This window comes from Microtus pennsylvanicus, chromosome 12, assembly GCF_037038515.1.
Source record: "Microtus pennsylvanicus isolate mMicPen1 chromosome 12, mMicPen1.hap1, whole genome shotgun sequence".
Taxonomy (NCBI): Eukaryota; Metazoa; Chordata; class Mammalia; order Rodentia; family Cricetidae; genus Microtus; species Microtus pennsylvanicus.
Window position 1 is genome coordinate 36621235 of NC_134590.1, and position 17233 is coordinate 36638467.

The window sequence follows — 17233 nt, forward strand, 5'->3', positions numbered from 1 at the left end:
GCCTGGCTCCCTTCTTCCTTTCCCAGCCATCAGGTGAGAACACCCCCAGTCAGGCCACTCCCAAGCTCATGATCTCATTTTTAAGAACCCTTGAGAAATGTTGGAATGCTGAATTTATCAGATGCAGAGGGAAGAAATTGGCATTTGTGAATATGGGTGAATTAAACTCGCTTCAATTAACATTTTTTTTTCCGCAACATTGATCTAGAGACGAGACTGGGCTATTTATTTTTCTTCTCCCACCAGGAACTGTGCCTTGTGATTATTTCATTAACAAGTATGGGTCTAAAATCAATTGAAGTGCTGGTGGAGAGTGGGGTGGGGTGGGATTTTGGAGCTGGGGAGTAGATATTGGAATAACCAGAATCAAAATACACAGCTGTAGGCCTATCCTAGGTGAAATGGTCTGTCCTGTCCCTTTAAGAGACAAGCCCCACCCAGATGGCTGAGGCAAGCAGATCTTCCTTCTGCTTCTAGCCTGAGTTCCTTCCTTTCCATCTTTCTCCCTTCTCCCCATTTCTCCCTTCCCCCCTTTGTTTCTCTCTCTGCCTCTCTTCACTCTTCTTCCTTCTCCCCTTCCCCCCTTTCCTTTTCCCTTTCATAACCCACTAAATAAATACCCACTTTCTCTGCATGGCATGTCTCATATCCAGAAGCTTTCTACTTGGGGGCAGTCATGGGGACACACCTTATGGTGATAAGAGAAAAAGACCATCAGAGGCATGCCTGGATTGGGAGGTGGTGACCTAGAGATCAAAGGTTTCTGATTTTATAAATTTCTCATATTAGATGCCCCTTTGGCCAAAGTTGCAGAAGCACCTAAGCTTTCTGTACCCAAGTCATTTTCTTCACTGCCTCCTTGAGAGGTGACATCTTCCAGGGCTAGAGCTATAGTTGAGTTATAACATGCTTCCAGCACCAGTGACGCCCTTGGTTCAATACCTGGCCCTGAGAGCTGTGGAACCTTCCAATCTGCTCAGGCCCTTGTCATGTATCCTATTGACCAGCTTCCAGAATGTTGTTGTTGTTGTATCTTTCCTGGTCCCTTGTCCTTGTGGGTACATGCTTTCAAAGAGTCTCTTAGGATTTCTATTGCTGTGAAGAGACACTGTGACCATGGTAACTTTTATAGAAAGTATTTAATTGGAATTGGCTTGTAGCTTCAAGATATGGTTCATTATCATCATGGCAGGGAGCATGGTGGCAAGCAGTCAGACATGGTGCTGGAGCAGTAACGAAGAGCTTCATATCCTGATCCACAAGCATCAGACTGAAAACCACTGTATCTGGCATGGACTTTTAAAGTCTCAAAGCCCACTTCCAGTGACACACTTCCTCCAACAAGTCCACACCTCCTAATTTTTCTCAAATAGTTCAGCAACTGGGGACTAACCATGCCAATATATGAGCTATGAGGGTCATTCTCTTGCAAACCAACACAAAGGGGTGTAAGGCTGAATGTCTGTATCCTCAGCACTCAGGAGGCAGAGGCAAGAGAATCACAAGTTAAATTCAGTCTCAAAGAAGAGAGGCCACTGTGTCAGTGGATGGCTTCACATCCATACACATTTGAGTGACACTCATTTTTGATGCAGTGCCTTATGAGGGAGGAGGAAGAGGAAAGAACATGAAATGGAGAGGATAATAGTCAATCTTGGAGGATTTGAGGGAGAGTTGTGGGGGCCCACAGAAGTAGGTTTGTTCCACCTTGACTGAAGGTCAGAGACCTTAAGCCTGCTCTTGCTCTTTCAAAGTTATTGACAAGAAGTCTAACTTAAGGAATGGCTACAAACAAGATATCCTGACCTAGGGTGTGCTTACTTGGTGTTTTGAATATTAAGATGGCCCATAGAGGCGGATCTGCTCCATTTTGACCAAAGGTCAAAGAATTCAAGCCTATTCCTGCTCCTTCAAGGATAAGACAGGAGGTTTGACACAGGCAGCGGCTGCCTACAGGATACTTGAACTAAGGTATAGTTGCCGCATGTCCTTCCTAAAACATCATAGTGCTTAACTCAGGAATTAGTGGTTTGATGTCTCAAGTATTGAAGCGAATAATTATTCTGCTTGTCCTTTGTGTCATATTAAAGCAGTCTTTTGCTTCGCCCCCTTTTGGATTTGGGTATATAAGCATATGGAAAATAAATGTGTGCATATTCAGGCTTCAGGATTCACTGGGTTGCCCTCCCAGTACTATCTATGTCTCTGTATTTCTCTCATATCTCTGCTTCTCTTGCCTGACATTTCTAATCCACACACCCCTACACTGGAACATACGAATCCAAGGCTGAACCCTGACAGAAAGTGGTAGTGGATATGATCAAAATATATTTTATCTGTGTACAAAATTCTCAAAGAATAAATTCTTTTAAAAAACATAGTTTTTATAACTTAAAATTATGAAATATAATTCTTGAAATTTTTAAATTATAAAAGAGCTGTAGTTCAAGTGGACAATTCAAGGTCAAAGGTCGAAGTGTACTGACAGAGACACAATAGAAAGACTAAGATGAAAGGCAAGAGGGTTGGAAAGATGGAGTTACAAAGAAGGCTGGTGTCCTGGTAACATCTTCATGGATGTCCTTTTGGAGATGGCAACTTGGAGCGACTGAAAAAGGAGCATTCTAGAAAGAAGAGTGCAGAACATAAAGCAGGGCTTGGGTTGAGGAGCAGGGTCAACTTGTTTCAGAAACAGCAAGGAATCAGGGAAAAGCAGGACGGCAGGAAATGAGGCCATGAAGGGAGAACAAGCAAAACCTGGAAGGCACTAGACTGTCTGGACATACTGAGGGATTTAGGAAAGCCCTGGAAGGTTCTGAGCAGAGAATGATGGGATTGACTGACCTTTCCACGCCTTCATTCTGAATCCTGAGGGGAGACCATTCGGATCAGTGTAATGACAGGAACTGAAAATCAGACGGGGCTTCCGCTCAACAGTCCCTGTAGAAGAGCCAAGGCCGGAAGCAGAGCGGCAGAGGCAGCGGTGAAGAGAGGGGCTGAGAGGGGCGTAGGCTGACTCTGGCTCTCTTCTGAAGCACAGCTGGTGAATTCGAGGCAGAGCTGGGAAGAAATGGAAGACTGACTTGGCCCTAACTAATCAGAGCACATGGAGGTTGGATCTGTTGCTTGCTGAAGTAGGACAATCAGGGGAGAAGCAGGTTTATCCCAGGCAAAATCGAGAGTTTGGAAGAACGGACAAGGTTTAAGAAGCACACCAGGCACCTGCAGGGAGAGGTCTAGGCAGCTGAGGTGAAATTCCAGGGACAAAGACAAGATGAACACCTGAGCTGCCACCTTAGGAACAGCCGCAGGTGTTCACAAACCCACAGAGCCGGAGAGGCAGACTCAATCCCCCGGGGCCTGGGAAGCACCGCAAGCCAAGCTGATTCTTGAGGCTGAAGCTCAATGTTTTTTTGCGCTACGTGTTTTGGGTCTTTTCTGGGACCTGTCACTCACTTGTCCTTTTCAACCCTCCCCTTTTGGACGTCTAGCCTGTGCTGCTACTGCATTTTAGAAACACATGACTTAGCTAGGTCAGCGGGGTCACAGCTAGAGAGGCACTTCCTGAATCCTCCTTTGAGTCTCCTCTGTATTCCGTTTAGATATTTAGACCTTTGAGAGGACTCCAGGACAGGTTAGGGCTTGAGGTTATTGAAGGAGAGAAGAGCTTTGGGAGAGGGCAGAGACAGAATACAATAGGGTGAATATTCGTTCTTCCATTCATTTTCAGAAATATCCTCTCCCAGTGGGATCAGCTTGGGCAACAGGCTTTGGGCTCTGATTACTCCAGAGGGGTGGAGTCCCCACAAAAAGGATTAATGCCTTTATTTTCTTTTTCTTTTTCCATTTCTTTTGGTGTCTGTATCGTAAGCATGTATGTGTGTGCATGTTGTGTGTGTGGAGACACACATGTATGAGTATGTGCTCACTTGGAAATGCATGTGTGAAGGCTCCAGGTTGATGTTGGAAAAGACCTTCAGTTGCTCTTCTACCTCTTCACTGTGACAGGTGCCCTCTGTCAGACCCGGAGTTTGCAGCTATGACTAGTCTCTCTCGTCAGCTTGCTCTGTGCACCTCCTGTTTCTGTCTTCTGAAGCTAGGATTACAGGTGGGTCCCCACAGCTCTCCAGCATTTATATAGCTCTGGGGATTAGAACTCTCATCCCCAGACTTGCACAGTAAGTACCTTAACCACTGAGCCAACCCCCTCTGCTTCCAAGGAGTGCCCTTCTAAAGAAACCCTGGGTAGCTTGTCCTGTCCACAGCAGCAGCGTGGTGACGAAGATGTCTGTGGAGCCACCAGACACAGGATCTGGGGAGGTCTTGATCTTAGACTTGCAGCCTGACGAACTCTGATGAACGAAGCTGCTGCGCCTGCCCTGCTCAGGCTAAAACACTGTGTTACAGGCAGCCTTTTGGCTGAACTGAGAAGCCTCCTTGTAGTGGACTTTTTAGTAAGCAATGTCCTTACTCAGTGTTAGCTGGAGCACAGAAACCCCTACATTATCAGCCCTGAAAACAAGTGGAAGGAATTAAATGAAGTCCATAAACCAGCCTGCTCCTGTGCACAGAAAGGAGATACTTAATGCAGACACAGAGAACTATGACGTGATGTATCCTCTGGCCCTCTACCCTCCTTCTATGGTGTCAGAACCAGTTTGAACAGGTTTCAAAGAAGGCATTAGGGGGTGGGGGTGGTTTTAACCTCGTTTCTGGCAGGATGGGGAATGCCAACAGTCACTTTGCATTTTCTTGCTTAAATTTGATCTGGTTCCATAAGAGACTAGCAATATGGTAAGGCGCTTCCAGAAACTTCTCGCATACAGAAACAGTTCAAAAGAACAGTAACATACAGATAATGTTTGCTGTAAGCAAAGGAAACATTTTAAGCTGAGCCCAGTGACATCTTCCTGCGATCCCAGCAGCTGAAAGATTGGAACAGGAAGACCTCGGGTTTGAGACTAGTCTGGGCTATAGTGAGACCCTGTAGAAGGGAGGAGTGAAGAGAGGAGGGGGGGAGGAGAAGGGGAAGGCACGGAAAAAAGAAAGAAAGACGCCTGGATTCATGAGGGGTGCGCAGCATCCTATCCTGGATCGACATTGCCCAGTGCTGGGCCTGCAAGCCACCCAGACCTAGCTCAAACAAGGGAGCTGTTATATCAAGCTCTGAAAGGCTCAGGAAAAGCCTCTCTAAGGAGCAAAGGAAGCTGCCAGGCCCCCTTCTTCACACCAGAGGAGGGCAGGCCGGGCCTCAATCCCTGGCTGCTGACAGGGGTCTGCTGATCCCCCAGTTTTCTCACTATCAACCCACACAACAGCCGTAGGACCTCCACCACCCAAATAAACACAGGGCTCAATTATGTGTCTAATAGTTAACACGGGGTGTAAATGCCATGGGTCACATGGGTTAATTCAGAAAGAAAACAAATGCAATCATGCCATTAATCATTGACTGGCGATCCTAACTCCCACGATAGGCTGAACACTGGGACTTTCTTCAGAAGAACAGTAATAAAAGAGGGTGGCCCCCGTGGGGCTCCTGGCAGCCCTCTAATCAGAGGAGATTGCCGGGGCCATAGATTTCACACTGGCAATTAAGCTTCAGGGCTAAGGCAATGCTCAGGCCTGGCATATTTCCCTAACCCCTATGTTCAATAATTCCAGAGATTGGAAGCATACTACACAAAGGCAGCTAGCTGATTCTCGCGGCTGCAGAGCAAGGGCACGGAAGTTCACATTCCCCTTGGCAGGCCGAGGCAGGGCACCTTGGCAACTTTGCTGAGTCTGGTTTCAATTCCCCACATCTGCCCCGAGGACTCTGTTCTCAAGAGGATGGTTGGCAGCAGGAAGGGCCTTCCGTGATTGATTTATTAGCCCCCATACCTTATTTACAACTTTACAGACATTGTAGCAGGGGATGAAATCAGTTCCATGGAAGCGGATCAAGCCTCCTGTGGCCTGGTGTTTTGTTGACCCTTGTAACCCTCGCCCCTAGAGCCCTTAGCTTTTGGAGCTTGTGTGAGGAGATGGGTTGAGTGTGGAAATAACCAAGAAGCAGTGTTTTTGCTTTAAAAACAACAAAATAAAACAGGCAAACAAACAAAAAAGTGAACTAAACTAAAACTACCTTTATTTCCAGACCTCAAAACACATGGGAAGGACTATGTTTTAAAAAGAGGAGGGGGCTGGAGAGATGGCTCACAACCAAAAAGAGGGAAGGAGGGGGCTGGGGGATGTAGCTCGGTTCAGAGCTCTTTCCTAGTATCCATGAAGTACTGAGTTTAATTCCCTGAGCTTCACAAACCTCATAAAAGGCACCGTGGCACACTCTTGTAATCTCAGCATTTGGTTAGTAGAGGCTGGAGGATACCCTCTTCTATCTAACACATTTGAGGCTAACCCATACCACAAAAGAGCCCATCTTTATAAGGGTGGGGGAGACCCCCCAAGGTGTGGCCTTGTCCCTGGCATTGAATAGAGGCTGAATGAGTATTTGAGGAACTAGGCACAAAGCCTGGGCCTTTCCTGGGATCCAAGACATTTGGCTGTTCACTTCCAATAGAGTAAGATCTTTCTTCCTGCCCCCGGCAGACATTCCAACGCAAGCATCACTCAGAAGTACATGCACAGAATCTGCTACAGGTGGAGGATGAGAGCCGACTCACACACACACACACACACACACACACACACACACACTTCAAACATTTGCTACAAACGTTTCATGTGCCAAACAACAGACTCAAATCCTCCAAACAAACCTGTAAACTAACCACAAATACTTTTAATATTCACATATCTGGGTGAAGAATTGTGGAGAAGTGAAGTGGCTTGTTAAGTGGGCGCGTGGCTGTGAGGACGACAGAAATGAAGGTAGACCCTAGAGGTTTTGGCTCTGCCATTCGTTCCTGTACTTCCCCAGGTTCCTGCAGTCTGCCTGCCCAAATGTGGGGTCTTTTCCCCTCTTAAAATATTTTGTTGATTCCACTAAAGGAAAAAGCAATAAAACTTCATAAACCTCTTTCTTTAGTAACTGAACATCTCAACGGAAGGGGAAAATCTAAGGTGATGCTGGGTTTGGGTGTTAGTGGGTGGTTGTTTTGTTGTTTTGGTTTTTTTGTCTTTCTCCACCCCCCCCCCCCCCCGCAAGACAGGGTTTCTCTCTGTAACATTCCTGGCATCTTGAAACTCACTTTGTAGACGAGACTGGCCTCGAACTCACGGAGATCCACCTACCTTTGCCTCTCGAGTGCTGGGTATTTTTAAGAGTGATTTTCGGTCATAGCTATATTGCGCCATCTGTCGTATTCCCGTGTCTGCCTTTTGTCTCCCCACTAGCAGCACCTGCTGTCAGAGCGGGACTTTGGTCACAATAGGCCTGCAGTGGCGCATTATCACCCAAAGTCCACAGTTAGTCCACATTAAGGTTCCGTTTGGCGGCGTTCAGCTGTGGGTGTGGACAAATATGCACCGTCACACATCTGGAAGCTGGCAACATAGTAGGCACCACAAACAACAGCCTCCTGGGTATGCCAGGAGCACAGCAGCCCTGGGCAGACAGTGCGCCATCTTCAGAGGTCTCGCTTTCTTGTCTCTTTCTGAACTGGTCCTTTCAGTCCTGCTGTTTTCCTCCACCAAGAGCACCAGCAGAGTCAGAGAGCTGGGTCAGTGTTCAAGGCGTTGGCTATGCAGGCGGGAGGACATGAGTCCAGGTTCCAAGGACCTGTGTGCTCTATTTTTATTTTGTTGTTATAAATAAACACGTGGACCAAAAGCGAATTAGGGAAGAAGGGGTTTGTTTCACTCACGCTTCCAGGTCACAATCCATGACTGAGGAAAGTCAGGGAAGGAACTTGAGGCTGGAGTCGTGGAGAAACACTGCTTGCTGGTAGTAGGTTTTCTGTCCCTTCTGTCCCCCCTCCCACCGTAATGGTTTTCGCTGCCAACAAAGTAAGTCAGATGAAGCTGAATTGAAAAAGTATAGCAATAGGTTTATTTGAACAAAGCAATTCCCTGGTGGGTTCTCTAGGTCCTGGGATTGAGGCTGGAGAAGCTGCGCCCACAAACAAAAAGCAGGGAACCTTTATAGGTTGTTGGTGAGGGGTGATGATGTGTCCACCACAAGCTGGGTTTGTGTCCAAGTTGAAGGCTTTAGACAGGGTCATGGGCAGCTAGGAACTTCAGGGGAGGAAGCTGTCATAGTCACCAAGAATCCTGAACTGGACTTTTTGGTGCCTTCCCTTTGTTTGCATATTCTCTGAGTGGGTGGGGTTTGGAAAGACAGGAATGGGGGTTTATGGATTACACAGGGGCAAGCTGGAGGTTCCAAATGAGCAACTGACTTTCTTTTTGGCCTGCTGTGGGATTGGTTTAATAAAATGCTGATTGGCTAATAGTCAGGAAGGAAGTATAAGCAGGACAACCAGATGAGGAGAATGCTGTGAAGAGAAAGACGGAGACACAGCAGCCTACCAGACACAGAGGAAGCAAGAGGAGAATGCCTCAGTGAGAAAAGGTACCAAGCATTATGCCTAAACATAGACAAGAATTATGCGTTAATTTAGGTTGTAAGAGCTAGCTAATAATAAACCTGAGCTAATAGGCCAAACAATTTCTAACTAATATAAGCCTCTGTGTGTTTATTCGGGACTTAACGACTGCAGGACCAGGCAGGACAGAAACTTCCATCTACACTGGGCCACTCACATGTTCATCCTTAGCTAACTTTACTACACAGCCCAGGAAGATCTACACAGAAAAGGCAGTGCCCACATTATGCTAGGTCCTCCTGTAACAGCTAAGACAATAAAATCCCTCACGGACATACCAACCACACAGACCAACATGATAAATATACTCAGCTGAGACTCTTCTTTCAGGTGATTCTAGGTCGCGCCAAGTCGGCAAGTTAACACACATAGGACACTCCGCCCCTTGTCAATTGACACACATGTAGAACAGTTTTAAGTTATAACCTTTTGGGGTTTTTTTGTCATCATGATTTCATATTAATATTAAAGTATAAAACACAGTCCAACTTTCAAAGGTTCCACAGTCTTTACATTTTTTCAGATTGTTAAAAGTACACATTTAAAAATTCAAAATCCCTTCATTATTAGTTCTTATAAGATCACACACTTTTTCACTCCAAAAAGGAAGAACCAGGGAATATAAACAATCACATCAAAGCAAAACTAAAATCCAGCAGTTTAAATGCAAATCCTATCTTATAACTCAGTGTCCATCATCTTGGAGGCAGTCATGATCTTCTGGCCCCCAAATGGCTTGGCCAGCCCCGCTTCCCCAACTCTGCTATCCACAGCACACACAGCTTGTCTTGTTTGCTCAAGTTTGCTATACTCTATGTTTCCCACTGCCCTTGATGGATCTCCCAAGGTCCTGGCACTTGCAACATTCTCAAGTCTCTACTGCAACAGAATGAACTTCCACTAATGGCTTCTCCTGGCCTCTTCTGATGGACTTTGACTCTGCCACGTGCTTCCAAGCCTCGGCTGCTCTCTATGACCCTGTCAGTCTTACATCTTTCATGCCTTTAAAATAAGTGCCAAACTGATGACTCTTACACATCGCAAAGTTTGCCTGCAAGTCTGAGATGCAGCCTTTGCTACATGAACCACAGCATCTATGTACTGGCCTTGAGAATACTTTCCAGAAGATTTCCTCTCAGTAATACTGATCTCTTATTAATCACCATTAATTTGTCAGTCCCAGCTAACTAGCAAAACATAAAAGGTTTCACTCCAGAAGTTGCTGGTTCTTCAGCAGAGCGGACCAGCTACTACAAATACTTTGAAAACATATTGTGCAAATGACCCCTGACCCAATTCTTAATGAACTCCTTGCTCCTCTCTGAAACCTCACAAGTCAAACCCCCGCAGTTCACATTTCTCTCTGCATTACTATTGTTCGAGCTCTCACAAGTCATGCCCCCCTCAGTCATGTGAGCTCTCTCTGCTGCTGCTCCTGCCAACATGCCTACTGCTTGCTGTTAGGCTGCCCTGCCAAGATGGACTCTAACCTTCTGAAACTATAAGCCAAATTAAGCTCTTTCTCTTAGAGATTGTTTTGCTCATGCTGTTTTATCACAGCAATGGAAAGATAACTAATGCCGAAGTGGATCTAGCACTAGAAAGTGGACCTGCTGCTGTGAAGAACCTGCTATATGGGGTTCATTGTCCTTCATGGGTTTTGTGGGGGTTTTTTTATGTGGACTTTGAACGATGCAAGCCAGGCTTAGCAGGTGTCTTAGTAGAAGCCTGGGAGACAACTGATGAGAACTATGTGGATCCACTCAAAAGGGTTCCAAGAGAACTACCGGACTTCAGACTGTTTTGTGACATTTTGACAAAGAATATGGCTGCTTTCTGCCCATGTCCTAAGAACTTGCTTGAAGCTAAATTTAAAAGTTATGGACTAAATTCTAGGGTAGGACAGATTTCAAGGCAGCCTACCATTAACTCTACCATGTGACTACTAACAATTACTCTTATGCATGTCAATGGTACAAAAGAGCAAGCGGGGCAGAAAGAAATACTAATGTACAGTTTGAAGAGAACAAGAGCAAGGCTTACGCTGAAAGGGATAAAGAAAGGCTAAATTTACTTTTGAGTAAAGGAAAAGGTGCTCTCAGGACATAACCCCAGGCGGCTAGGCTTCCAACACGTAGAAGGAACCAGCTCAAAGAAATTCCTACTCTTGGAAAACATTAACAAAGGAATGTTGCTATAAATGTAGGGGGGCAGAATCCACCCTAAGAGAGCAGACAAACTTGGCAGTGTTGTCCATGTGGATCTGGCTTTAGAGTCATGAAGAATGCAGGAGAAAAGGGGTTGTGCAATGGTTTTACCCAGCACTGGACTCTGCATGTATCAACCTGCCAGGAAAGGTAAGCAATAGTGGCTTGACTATTATGGGCAACCACGTTCTGATCAGATTTGAAGACTGCCCCACAGAAAGGAATTCATGCTGGTATTGTAAATCTAGTTAAAAGTCTATGGCCAGAGAGGCGTAGACCCTCAGCAGGAGCCTAGTTCTGATAAAGAGACATATTGTCAAACTGCCCTTTAATATTCAAGTTTATACCAGTAGATTAATGCTGCTCTTTGACTTGATCAGAGAATTTGTTTTACAGCAAATATGGAAATGCATAAAAGGTCAAAGGATTGAGAATAAATTACTGTCGCATGTTAGTCTTAAATGAGATATCTACAACATCCTCGCCAAGGTTCAGGGAGCATTAAGAGAAAGTGAGGTGAAAAAAATGTAAGAGCTGGAAAATGGGGCCGACTGCTATGAATTGCTGTGTTCTGGACACGAGTGACTGTTGTCCTAATCAGTAGTGGCTACCTGCACAAGGTTAGGTCTGTCAACACTTCATCCTGGATTGGGGGTGCCTCCACCCTTCTCGCAGGAGCTTCTGGCTATGCTTGAAACTTACGATTAACTGTGTATAGTTTCTGGAAGAGGAGTCACATTCTTCGGTGGTATAGCCACTGGCGAGTTGTTCTTCCTCAAGTGAATAGCCCCCAACTCATGCAAGTAACATTAATGAAATGCAGTGAGTTACCAAACAGAAAGAAGATATGAAAGTGGGAGGGGGTTGGTGTGAATGGAAGGGAGGATGAGAGAATGGAGACAGGGCTGAAGAAATGACTCCATGGTTAAGAGCATTTTCTGAACTTGTAGAAGACCTGAGTGCCATTCCCAGCACCTACACCAGGTAGTTCAGAACCACCTATGACTTCAGCATCAAGGGATCTGATGTCCTCCTCTAACCCCAATGGACACCTATATTCATGTCACCTGCATGCATGTGTGTGCGCATACATACATACACATGTACACACACACAATTAAAAGTAAAAAATAAATGTTAAAGAGACAATAATGGGAGAACATATTCAAAATACAGTGTATGCATAATTTTTAAGAAATAAAAAATTAAATTTAAAAGTAAAAGAGATTCAGAATACAATGTATAGCATAAATAAAAACCAAATATTAATGTCTATAATATAAAAAGAAAATTATTGCATTTGCCCAAGAGAGAGAAAGAGAATCAAATATAACAGAGAATAGAAAGAAAGTTCAGCAGAGTTCATCCAAACAGTAAAATCATTTTATTATGACCAGGAAATACAAATTTTTACCACAGTGAGATTATCAACTGACTCCTGTTACATTGCAAAAAACATTAAAATTGAAAATATCAAGTGACCAGAGATGCCACAAAAGAGGTGTCTTTCCATATACTGATGATAGACACAAGCCACCGTGGCCTTCCTGAAGAGCAGCCTGACAATGTTATTAAAACCCAATAAGTGTCATCTCCCCTTCTGCCTGCTAGTCCCCTCTGCAGAATCCATCCTGTCAACATTAACAACACACTGGAAAGCAGTGTTTACAAGGATCTTTACTGTAGCCTTGTTTGAAAAGACAAAATGTGAAGCAAGGACCATCAATGGGAGAATGGTCAAATAAACTGTGCTTATCCACACAAAAAAGATTTTTATTGCCATTGGGTAAAATAAAGTAGAGCTTTTTCAGTTGGCTTTGAGAGGCCTTCATGAAGCTTTACTGAATGAGACATACAAGTGTGTATAAAATGAACCTATTCTTAAAGGGTGAATAATGCCACAACTTCATTTGTATAGTTACACGGCCATGAATGAAAATTTGTCAGTTATATCCTAGCCTATAAACATGCCAGAGACACATGACCAAAAGAAAGAAGAGAGGAGGAGAATAAGGCACGAAACAACAAGGAAGATAAGACTATGGGATATATGAATACCTACGAAAAAAAAATCACATGTGGACATTTTTCTATAAAGTACCTAATTTTTATTATTTACATTTTAAGTTGGAAAGAAAGGAAAGGTTGTTCACAGAACATTTTGACTTGTTGGGGGAGAAATTGACTTCATAAAGCTGGGACATGATGTGATCCATGACGTGTGTGTGTGTGTGTGTGTGTGTGTGTGTGTTGACATCAGAGCATCTCTAATCTAGTTACACGTAGTGAGTTTTGCTTTATCTCCCCTCTACTTTTTTCCTCTCCCTGAAATCCTCTCTTCAGAGTGAGCCGACCTGTAAACCTGGAAAGTCATCAGAAGCCACCAATACTAACAACACAAAGAGTTCTTAAGGCTTAGAGGCACATTTGGAGTCTACAAAGCCACCTTAAGAAGACACACAAGATGCTGGCATCAGGTGTGAGTCCAAAGGCCTGGAAGCAAAATGCTGGTGAGAACTGGGAAGGAAAAAGAGAAAGAGAGAACCAGAGTGACTGCTGTCCCGTGCAATGCAGTGGAACAAGGTGACCAGAGCAGCTCCCCTACCATCCATAAAACATTTTAAAAATCATTTCTGTAAATCTGTCACCAAGCTGGGGAGCAAGGAAGGCCTCTCTCCAGGCCAAATATAGAAGAAAGTGAGAGCTTAGATGGCTGAGCTGCTTTGTTCGAGGAGCTTAAGACACACCTTGGCGTCCCTGAGCCTCTGTTTGACAAGAGCGTTAAAGCTAGCTTTCAACCCGCATAGGAAGAGTTAGAAATGCCCTGCCCAGGTCTGAGACCTCAGAGACTGGCACTGCCAGCATTGGGGGAGACTATAAATAAATTAACTCCAAAGAAGAGGAAATAATATCAGGGCAGAAATTAATACCTGTAAATATACACGTGAAATAGACGGGATGCATAAATCCCAAGCTATTCTTGAAGTCATGTAAAGCTGACAAACCTCTAGTGATCTCAATCCAAAGAGAAAGGAGTAATAATATTTTTAAAGCCCCATTATGCCAGGCGGTGGTGGTGCACACCTTTAATCTCAGCACTTGGGAGGCAGAGGCAGGCAGATCTCTGTGAATTGGAGGCCAGCCTGGTCTACAAAGCAAGTTCCAGGATAGCCAGGACTGTTAAACAGAGAGACCCTATCTCTAAAAACTAAAAGAAAAAAAGAAAACCAAACCAAACCCCAAAAACCTGCATTATGTGTGACTGGAGTAAATATAACTGTGATTATGTGAATATTAAAAAGATAAAGCGTGGCTTTTAGGTCCTGATTCCCTTTCTTTGCTTGGTAGGGGATCTTCCTCCCTGTATGCTTGCTGTTTCCTCACCCTGAGAGAAACCTTTCTTCACCGGCAAAACAAGTAACAGGTGTGACAACTAGAACTGGATCTACCAAACTGAAGGCAGGAAATTCTAAGAAAATCTAAAACACTAAATGAAATGTTGCCCAAAAGAAAAGGGATAAAAACTGTAATTTCATGAAAGATTCTAAAAATTAAATCCGTAATTTAAAATCTTCTAACAAAGTAAATATATTATCTCTGTCTTAAAGAAATCCTCTACACAATAGGAAAATAGCTGCTCCCACCGTACAAATCTGGAGTACACGCTAGAAACCAGGCTGCTTTGGAAATCGCATGGCAGCTACTGCCTGTCTGCTGCGGTGTCCCCACCATAATGGTTCCGCTGGAACTGAAAACCCAAATAATTCTTTTTTTATTAAATAAATTGACTTGATCAAGGTGTTTTGTACAATAGAAAAGTTACTAATACACATGTTATGTGAATTCAAGTTGCTTAATTCAAGTGAATCCAAGGCATCTGCCATAGCGTGACATTCTTATAGTGACGCATATAGAAGGTCCACAGGCTCTTCCTAATATTGTTGGAAAACTATAGAGTAACTCCTTGGCGATTCTAAATCCTGTCAAATTGACCATGAAGACTAACCATCACATTTACCCTGTCTCTGCAGAACATCAGCTGCCTGGCTCTAAAACCAATCCTATAGACTGATGTTTCCTTTGCTGTTGAGGAAACTGAGACCCACCGAGGGGGTGCTCTTTGCCCAGGATTGGCTACACTGGTACGTATATGAGCTAGAACTTGAACCCAGTTCTTTCCTTCCTAGTCTCGTTCCTTCCACACCCAGAGAGTGACTGTTCCACAATGACTGTAGGCTGAATCTAGTTGGGTGTGCTCTGCGTGAGCATCCCCAGGATGCTGGAAATGTTCAAGGACTCTGGGAAACCCAGGCCCCAGAGGGAACACAAAGGTGAGGCCAGAGTGGGAAGTTATGTTAGTTGCTTTCTATGGCTGAAACAAATACCTGAGATAATAACTCAGAAAAGATTTCTTCCGTTTACAGTTTGGGAACTTTTGGTCCATGACTGATTGGCCCAGCTACTTTGGTACTATGATGAGCTAGCACATCATGGTAGGTGTATGACGGGAGTAAAGACATCCACCCCATGGTCAGGACACAAACAGAGAGACCCAGGTACCATATTCCTCTTCAAGGACAAGCCCACAATAACCAGAATTCCACAGACAAGTTCATACCCCTAGAGCTTCCCCCATCTCTCAGTATCTCCAAGTTTGAAATAAAGCCTTTAATACACTGTGGGGAAGATATTTAAAGTCCAAACTCTAGCAGATAGGCAAGGGTTGTTTTACTTTTAACAGTGATTTTCTTAATGACGACAACAACAACAAACATTTTAACAATGATTCAGATAAAGGAAAAACCTTCCTCAAACACAAAGATCAAGAAAGAGGAAGGAGCCGGGTGTGGTGGTGCTGGTGCACACCTGTAATCCCAGCACACAGGAGGCAGGTCTCTGAGTTTGAGGCCTGTTGGCCTGGTCTACAGGGTGAGTTCCAGGACAGCCAGTGCTACACAGAGAAACCCTGTCTCCAAAAAAAAAAAAAAAAAAAAAAAAAAAAAGAGGAAGGAAATTCAAGCTGTCCCAGAACTCAAGCTCTCAGAAGTCTCAAAATTTCCCTGAATTAGGAACCCAGTCATTACAGAAAGTGTTGCCTTGTCCTGAGTCTGGGGAATGTCAAAATTGAGAAACTGTGGGCTTGGACTTAAGTCTTGAAGTTGCAAGTAAGTCTAGAAACCATGACTTGGTAGGAGAGGGAGCGGTTCTGTGTAGAAGAGGACATGGAGGTGGAGCAATGGTGTGAGAGGTGCTGTAGGGGGCCTGCTTTGACATTCGACCAGCAAAGTGTTTGTGTGTGTCATCTCATTGGTAATCATAAAAGGCTCATGATGGGGACAGTCAAAAGCTTCTTATTTTCCCCCAGTAGGTTGCTGGAAGCATCTTAGGTCCACAAGACTAGATTTGTGACTGGAAAGGGGTTTTATTTTACACAAAGATATTTCTTTTCATTGTTTCTAGAAACTACTGGTGGGAATTAACAGCAGAAGCTGTGTGTGCGGTTAAGATGGGGGGGGGGGTGGTGTGGTTCCTCAAGCAGTCAGTGGAAGGAACCTTTAGGGAGCTCTCAGATGTCTGTACAGCAGTATGTTGAGGCTTGGAAGTGAGGAACAGGAGCTCTGTGGTCTCTTAAATGAGGGACTGTGTTATGCTCATTGTGGTTGGGTAATAATATATGAGATTTCAACAGTATCTGATAACTTTTTGTATGTGTGCAATGTTGCTTATCTTACTTAAGGTTTCTATTGATGAAACACCACGGGCAGACAGGGGAGGAAAGGGTTTACTTGGTTTATATACCTGTTATCACTGTTCATTATCAAAGGAAGGCTGGATAAAAGATCAAACAGGGTAGGAACCTGAAGACAGGAACTGATGTGGAGGACACGGGGGAGTGCTGCTTACAGGCTTGCTCCTCCTGGCTTGTTCAACCCATTTTCTTATAGAACCCAGTCCCACCAGCCATGAGACAAAACCACCTACAATGGACTGGGCCCTCCCCCATCAATCACTAATTAAGAAAATGCCTTACAGCCAGATCTTATGGAGGCATTTTCTCAGCCTGAAAAGGTTCCCTCTTTTCAGATAGCTCTAGTTTGTATGTCAGCTTGATATAAGTTTAGCCAGAACCTTACTCTATAGGAATGTATTTAGAGTATGTTTTTAGAGAGGTCTAACTGAGAAGGGATGACTGTCCCTGAACAGCAGTGGCAGCATTCTTGGGCAAGAGTCTCAGATTAAATAAAACGTGGAAAAGGCACAGTGTCTTTATATATGAAATTCTCAAAGAAAAGTTCTCTTTCAAGAGAGGAAAGGAGAAAGTATGCTGAGCAACAACAATAATCTGTGTTTCCCAAGGATTCAGTATGACAAACTACCCTATATTCCCTCCACATCTTCCCATCACACTTTCCCACCATAAAGGACTGTGTCTCTTTAAACTGTGAGTCCAAACAAACCTTTCCATTTGCTTTCCAC